We start from the raw sequence: 8,067 nt of genomic DNA, 5'->3' as shown, positions 1-8,067 counted from the left end.
TTGGCTGGAGAATTAGCATGAGGGAATTGAGGATGTGTCTGTGTGCATGTGTGCTCAGTTGCTCAGTTGTGTCTGACTCTTTGCAATCCCATGGACGACAGCCCACCAAGCTCCTCTGTCCACAGGATTTTCCAGGCAAGAATACTGCAGTAGGTTGTCATTTCCTGGTCTGGTGGAGCATAGGCAGTCTAAAAGAAAGGAAAGAAGATTGCTGATTCTGGCCATAAGAAGCCAAGGGAGAGAGAACTGTTGGTGCCCAAAGCAGAGCCTGATACAAAGAAGCAAAGGAAAATGGGACTGAGGCCTTGGAATTCATTTTATCTTTCTTTAATCATTTGTATGCCTCAATTAATCTTAAAAATCTTATTTTGTGGAGAGACAATTTTAGACTTCTGACAACTTTGGAAAGTCTCAAAATACCAATTGAAATAAACATTCCTCAGTTTGGAAAATTTTGACGCTGTTGTAGTCCAGATAAATTTTAAGGAAATTAAGTTTGGGAATTTCAAAAATTTCCCGTAATGGTCACTGCTCTTCTAAATTGCCTTTAGTGAGGTTGATCCACTTAGTTATAATTGTATATGAGGAAGGATCAAGACTTTTAACACTTGGATAATAGGGATCCCATTTCCTAGAAGTTTTTCCTGTAGGGTAAAAAATACTTTTTAAACTGCGTAAGCAGCTTACAGCACAAATAGCTCAATGCGTACAACTCGCAAGCCTATCCCAGCCAATTCAAAAGAAAGATCTCACTTCCAGAGGACCCATAAAGAAGGCTTTTTCAGTCATATTCCAGAGAATAGCTCTTCTGAAAGAATAGCCAGGAAAATTCCCTGTGGTAAATGGTTAAAACTCCATGCTTCCAATGCATGGGGCACAGGTTTGATCTTGGTCAGGGGACTAAGATTCCACATGCCTTGTGGTGGTGTGGCCAAAAGAACAAATTAAAAGAAAAAAAAAAAGAGTTTAAAAAGACTATTAAAAAAGAGAAGAGGATAAGGCTGAGAAACTGAGTACTATTTCATAGAAGCAACTCCTGTTCCTGAAGGAATATGTCAAAAGCTAGCCAACTTTAAAAGAAGCAGCTCCTTTTCTGAAGAGAATAGGCTAAAGGTTATCAGTTAAGTAGTCTGATATCAAGCAAGACAAAAGTGCCAAACAAGTACTCAAATACAAATCACGGCCTTAAACAGAAAGATGAAATCTTTAAATAGACCCCAAATGAAGCCAGTCCTAAAGGAAATCAACCTTGAATATACATTGAAAGGACTGATGCTGAAGCTGAAGCTCAAATACTTTGTCCCACCTGATGTGAAGAGCCACTCATTGGAAAAGACCCTGATGATGGGGAAGATTGAAGATAGGATAAGAAGGGGGCAACATAGGATGAGATGATTGGTTGGCATCACTAACTCAATGGACATGAGTTTGAGCAAACTCTGGGATATGGTGAAGGACAAGGAAGCCTGGCGTGCTGCAGTCCATAAGATCACAAACAGTCAGACATAACTGAACAACAACAATAACAACAAATGAAGCCTGGAGAGCTTCAGAGCCAAAGAGGGCATGATATCAGGTTTAGAAGAAAGATTTACCTTCACCTTCAAGGTTGATGAGAAAATCAGTGAGTGACAATGAGCTCTAATTGTGGAGTACTGAATCTATTTGCTCACCAGCCCTGGAATCTTTGGGAGTCTTCTCTAGCCCCCTTACAGGCCACCAAAATGTTGACCTGAAACTAACAGAATGCCAGATATTTCTCCAGCAAGGATGGTTTTATGCAGGAGTTACAGAGAACTGCAGGTCTGACTCTGCAACCCTGGTGAGAAATGTGCAAGTCTCCTCAGAGCAAGGGAAGGAGAATACTTTTATAGATAGGAAAGGAAGTTGGGAGAGTTAAAATAAGCAAGAGTCCATGGTTTTTCATTGGCTGAATCCTTGCCAGGAAAGAGAGGCCTTTCTTCTCCCTGTTGAACTCTGCTATCATCTCAGTGGATGGGAGCTCCCCCTTCTGGTCTCCCAGTTCTATTTCATTGTGGTTTCTGTTTTTTGTTTTTTTTACATCTGGAAGTTACATATATGGAGCAAGCTAGAGTAGAAGATGAATAAGATCATATTTTTTTGGCCTCATTTTCTTTAATTCAGCAGGCAAAAGTAAAGCTATGATGCCTGAATGGATGCCAAACAATCTAGTTATATTTAATTCATAGTTATTACATAGAGGTGCCACCCACATTTTCAAGGGTGTTAACAGTGGATCAAAATAAATATTCCTTTGGTAAAAATCCTAAAACTTCATTTTTGTATGCATGTGTTAATATTCATATATTTGTATGCAGTCAGCCTTTAGAGCAAGCAAATGTCCTCTAACTGCAATTTCAGACTGGTCAAGGTAAAAGACCTTTTCCATTAAGTACTTCTAAATTTCTAATCTATCCATGAACGTGAAAAATCTGTGCTAATTAAAGCCTGTCATATAGGCCAATAGTGCAGAGAAGACCTGGGAGGTTCTTCGGATTTAAAGAAGTAGACTCTGCATTAAATATAATTAGAATTTTCTGTACCACAACGCGAGATGTTGCTTTGTTCTGGTTTCGTTGCCCAATTTATGAACAGTTGTTAAAATGCTCAGTGGAATTTTACCTTATAAAATGTTGATCAATTTTTGTAGCTAGAAAAATGGAAACCACCCAATGTAGAGCACATTTGCCAGAGCAAATTTAGTGGATAAAATCCTTACTTCTTTTACATCATCCTGTCATATGCCTCAAGGATTTCAAACATGAATGTCTTCAGAGGTCTGGTAGAGTGATTTCTTCTTTTTTTTTGGCAGTCGGGCTGTGCAAAAGGAAGATCTCTAAATGGGGCTAGTGACCTAGCCACTGTCAGTTGCACTAAACTTTTGCCATGCAAAGTGAATTTATGAATGCGTTTTACCACATTTTCTATTTTTTCTAAAGAAGCCAGGTATCAATATTTCCAAAATTATAATATAAAATATATATTTACTATGTATAAAAATTCTTTCTACTAATTAAATTTGTTTAACATTGCACAGACAAACAAGAGAAGTTTGTGGGCTAAGTGTTCTCTAGCAGTTTTTGTTTTCTGGATCCTCATGCTTTCGCCCTCTAGTGTGTCACTGTTTATTAGACATATGTGGACCGTATATGTAGTTTTAAATTTTATAGTAGCCACATTAATAGAAGTAAAAATAAACAGGTTAAAATCAATATAAATGATGTATTTGACTTAAACCAATATATCTATTGTACTTTCACCATTTGAGATAATAGATACAAAGAACAGTCAGTGGTGGTAGCCAAAGGTGAGGGTTAGAGGGAGTGGAATAAACGGATATACTGTGGGTTTCTTTTTCAGTTTGAATAAACTAAATTTTTAAAAAAGTATAAGTAAAAAGTAAATGCTTATTAAATAAATGGAAAAACAAGTTGACAGCTGAGGCTTTGAAAAAGAACAGGATTAGGTTTAAATTCTAATGCTTTCTATCTCCACTCTTTCCCTAGGAAAATTGCTTATATAGATATGTATGTCTATATATATACATCCACTGAAAAGGTCTAGAAACAATGATGCATGAGGAGGAGCAAGGAGAATGCAGAGCATCCATATCTTGGTTTTTAAATACTTTTCCCCACTCAAAGGAGACAGGGTACCTTGGAGAAATAGCTGATTCTAATGCTGGAGAAGGCGATGGCACCCCACTCCAGTACTCTTGCCTGGAAAATCCCACGGACGGAGGAGCCTGGTGGGCTGCAGTCCATGGGGTTGCGAAGACTCAGACACGACTGAGCGACTTCGCTTTCACTTTTCACTTTCCTGCATTGGAGAAGGAAATGGCAGCCCACTCCAGTGTTCTTGCCTGGAGAATCCCAGGGACGGGGGAGCCTGGTGGGCTGCCGTCTATGGGGTCACACAGAGTCGGACACGACTGAAGTGACTTAGCAACAATGCTGGAGAAAGAAAGTAGAACCTGAACCTGAAACCTCTTGTATAACAAAGTGAGTAGTGAGGAGGTGCTAAAAAAAAAGATGGATTTATGTGTTTTCACTGAAGGAGATGAAGTCTCAAAATAAAAAGTCCAGGTTGAAGGAGTTCCCAAATATGGAGCAATACGAACATAAAAATAATTAAAAACAGTAATGAGTTAGAATACTTTGTATATAGTAAGAATCCATACGTCCATGCTGAGATTAAATACTACATAGAAAAATATGAAGTCATTCTCTGTAGTACAATGCTCACTACTCTTAATCCATGATACCTCTAGTGTATAAAGCACAAGTAACAGTATACATTTTGCAAGTAAAATAAGGTATATCTAATAGATGCACCTTGGTTACCAAGAGCTATGATGTAATGGATGTAGGTTGAATTTTAAATTCTAAGAATAAAGAATACATAATATTCTCATAGGTGCCCAAACTAACATGTTATCACCCTAATACTTCCATACATTCTCTAAATGTAGAAATCGTATGTCACTTAATGTCAACACAGTAAAACTATAAATTTTTACAAATTCAGATAACAAAATCCCTGTTCCATGGGTGGGAAAGTAATGAGATAAGTTCAAAAATTAAAAATCTGAGAATATAATAATAATAAAGAATTCTAGGGACAGAGTCAATGTGATGATCAGAAGAAACTTATTTATATTTAGAAATATTTTAATGCCCTTAAAAGATTAACAAATAAGAATAAATATAAATAAAGAAGTTAAATTGCCAATCAAAAAGTTTGGGACAAGACCAGTAAAATGAAATAAAAGAGAAGGATACAATTAAGCATATAAAGAGATGCTCAGTACATTCATAATGAGATTAATTTATATTAAGACAACACTGTTATAAAATTTCTAGTCAGACGAATTTATAAAATCTTCAAAGTTTGATAACTTTGTTTGCAAGTGTATACAGAGACTGGCACTCTGTTACTTGCAGGTAACAGTATAAACGGGTAAAAAACTGGTAGGAATGCACTTTGATTAATGGCAGCAGGAATTACAAACACATCTCCTTCTGTAAAGCAATTCCACCTCTAGGTATTTTTCCCATGAGTACACTTGTATGTTTGAGAACGACTCCTATGAGGTTTTTTTTTTTGTTGATGTATTGTTTGTAATAAAGGGCTTCCCAGGTGGTGCTAGTGGTAAAGAACCTGCCTGCCAATGCAGTAGACTTAAAAGATGCAGGTGAGATCCTGGGTTATAACTGTTTGTAATATAAAAAACATTAGAGACTGCAGTTGGGTCTTCAGGCTGTGTTGTAGCCATCGCCATGGTTCTTGGAAGCAGAAACTTCCTTTCCCTCTGCCCCCTCCTCCACCCCATCCCCAGGCTTCCTGGTCCCAGCTCCTGTCCAGTCACATGAACACTAGCAGCTCAGGGGAGGTGTCCTGGATTTCCTGGTTCTGTGGGCTCCTTAGAAATGAATTCTTTGGTTTAGTGGATGAAGACTACATCTAGGATGGATTCAATGTCACTGGACTCAATGAGAAGGTGCCTCACTATAGACTACACATGATCTTGAACCTGGAGCTGGTTATGGAGTTGGAAGACAACACCAACAAGAATGACCTGACTGAATAGGCAGACAAAATGCTTTACAGATGGACCCACACCTGCTATATCCTCACTTTATGTTTGAAATCCTTCAAGCTAGGCTTCAGCAGTACGTGAACTGAGAACTTCCAGATGTAAAAGCTGAATTTAGAAAAGGCAGAGGAACAGGAGATCAAATTGACAACATTTGTTGGATCGTGGAGAAAGCAAGGGAATTCCAGAAAAAAACATCTCTTTCTGCCTCATTGATTATGCTAAAGTCTTTTATTTTTTATTTTTTTCAAACTTTATTTTTTTTTACTTTTATTTTTTATTTTATTTTTAAACTTTACACTATTGTATTGGTTTTGCCAAATATCGAAATGAATCCGCCACAGATATACATGTGTTCCTCATCCTGAACCCTCCTCCCTCCTCCCTCCCCATACCATCCCTCTGGGTTGTCCCAGTGCACCAGCCCTTTAACCATGTGGATCACAACAAACTGTAGAAAATTCTTCAAGAGATGGGAATACCAGACCACCTTATCTGTCTCCTGATAAACCTGTATGCAGGTCAAGAAGCAACAATTAGAACTGGACATGGAACAACAGTTTGGTTCAAAATTAGGAAAGAAGTATGTCAAGGCTGTATATTGTCACTCTGCTTATTTAACTTCTATGCAGAGTACCTCATGCAAAATGCTGGGCTGGGTGACTCAAGCTGGAATTAAGATTGGCAGGTGAAATATCAAAAACCTTAAATATGCAGATGATACCACTCTAATGGCAGAAAGTGAAGAGGAACTAGAGAGCCTCTTGAGGGTGAAAGAGAAGAGTGAAAAATCGAGCTTAAAACTCAGCATTCAAAAAACTAAGATCATGGCATCTGGTTTCATCACTTCATGGCAAATGGAAGGGGAGAAAAGTGCAAACAATGGCAGACTTTATTTTCTTGAGCTCCCAAATCACTGCAAAATTAAAAGACACTTGCTCCTTGGAAAGAAAGCTATTTCAAACCTAGACAGTGTATTAAGAAACAGAGAGATGACTTTGCCAAGAAAGGTCCTTATAGTCAAAACTATGGTTTTTCCAGTAGTTATGCATGGATGTGAGAGTTGCACCAGAAAGAAGGCTGAGTACTGAAAAGAACTGATGCTTTTGCATTGCGGTGCTAGGGAAGACTCTTGAGAGTCCCTTGGAGAGCAAACCAGTCAATCCTAGGGGAACCAACCCTGAATATTCACTGGAAGGACAGATGCTGAAGCTGAAACTTCAACACTTTGGCTACCTGATGCGAAGAGCTGCATCACTGGAAAAGACCCTGATGCTGGGAAAGATTGAAGGCAAAAGGAGAAGGCGGCAGCAAAGGATGAAATTGTTAGATAGCATCACTGACTCAATGGACATGAATTTGAGCAAAGTCTAGGAAATAGTGAAGGACAGAGAAGCCTGGTGTGCTGCAGTCCATGGGATCACAAAAAGTTGGACACAACTTAGTGACTGAATAACAATACATCCTCATCAGCTGTGGCATTGCCCAGATGTTGGAAGAGTACCAACAGGAAGACTTTGGCTACTGAGCCTGTGTGTACTGTGGAAACCAACCAATGCTTCACAGTGGCTTTTCAGACATCCCAAGTGAGGCCATGGTAAGCTCTACTGCCTCAAATACTTGGATGTGTACACACATAAGTCACTGAGGCACCAACACATGGATGGCGTCTACTTTGGCACTGGTTTCCCTCACATGCTCTTCATGGTACACCCAAGTACTGGACAAAGAGGCCCACCAACCAGATTGTGTCCAGGCTCTATGGTTTCAAGATCCATTCAGTGGTCTACCAGCAGCAGCTCCAAGCCACCAGCAACTTCAAGAGCCTGTTAAGATGGTTCGCTGATGCCTCACCTGACCTGACCCTCAGTCTTTGACACATTCATACTTTGCTGACACCTTTTCAGGATCCCTCTATGGTTTATGTTTAAATTAGCGATTATTGTGGTGGGACTATAAACTAAAGTACAAGAAAAGGCAAAAACAAGATCAGAAACAACCAAAAGGCCTATCAATAAAGAATTAGTTAAATGAAGAATGTGGTACTGCCATCCATGCAATGGAGTACTACACAACCAACTAAATGAACAAAGAAGCTTTTTGTAGTGATGTGGAACAATATCCTTTTTATGCATTACTGAGCATAAAAAGCAGTGTGCAGAATAAATCATTTAAAATTTATCATTTGCTTAAAAATTTAAAAGAAAATCATATACATTTTTTATCTTATACACACAAAGAATGGTTCTAAAAATCATCTTCAGAATCCATTAACAATAGTTGTCTCCATGAAGAGGATTTGAATAAGTATATACTGTGCATATTTAATACATGCTTAATTTTTTACTTGCTAAAAATAAATAAGATTATGGTTATCTTTTAAAAGGAATGGAAAAAACAAAAAATATGAAAAAATACATTGGTTTTTCGTATCTTATGTTCAGGCACTA

The 8,067-nt window shown here is 38.2% G+C and overlaps 1 pseudogene; it reads left to right on the top strand.

Annotated features, from left to right (window-relative positions):
* Positions 1-5,389: 5,389 nt before the first annotated feature.
* LOC129647318 (casein kinase II subunit beta-like) lies at positions 5,390-7,494 on the top strand (annotated as a pseudogene).
* The last annotated feature ends 573 nt before the right edge of the window (positions 7,495-8,067 follow it).

The sequence above is a fragment of the Bubalus kerabau genome, chromosome 3, assembly GCF_029407905.1.
Source record: "Bubalus kerabau isolate K-KA32 ecotype Philippines breed swamp buffalo chromosome 3, PCC_UOA_SB_1v2, whole genome shotgun sequence".
NCBI classification, from domain to species: domain Eukaryota; kingdom Metazoa; phylum Chordata; class Mammalia; order Artiodactyla; family Bovidae; genus Bubalus; species Bubalus kerabau.
Note: the sequence above shows the minus strand (reverse complement) of the source record. Positions and strands in the feature narration are given on the sequence as shown.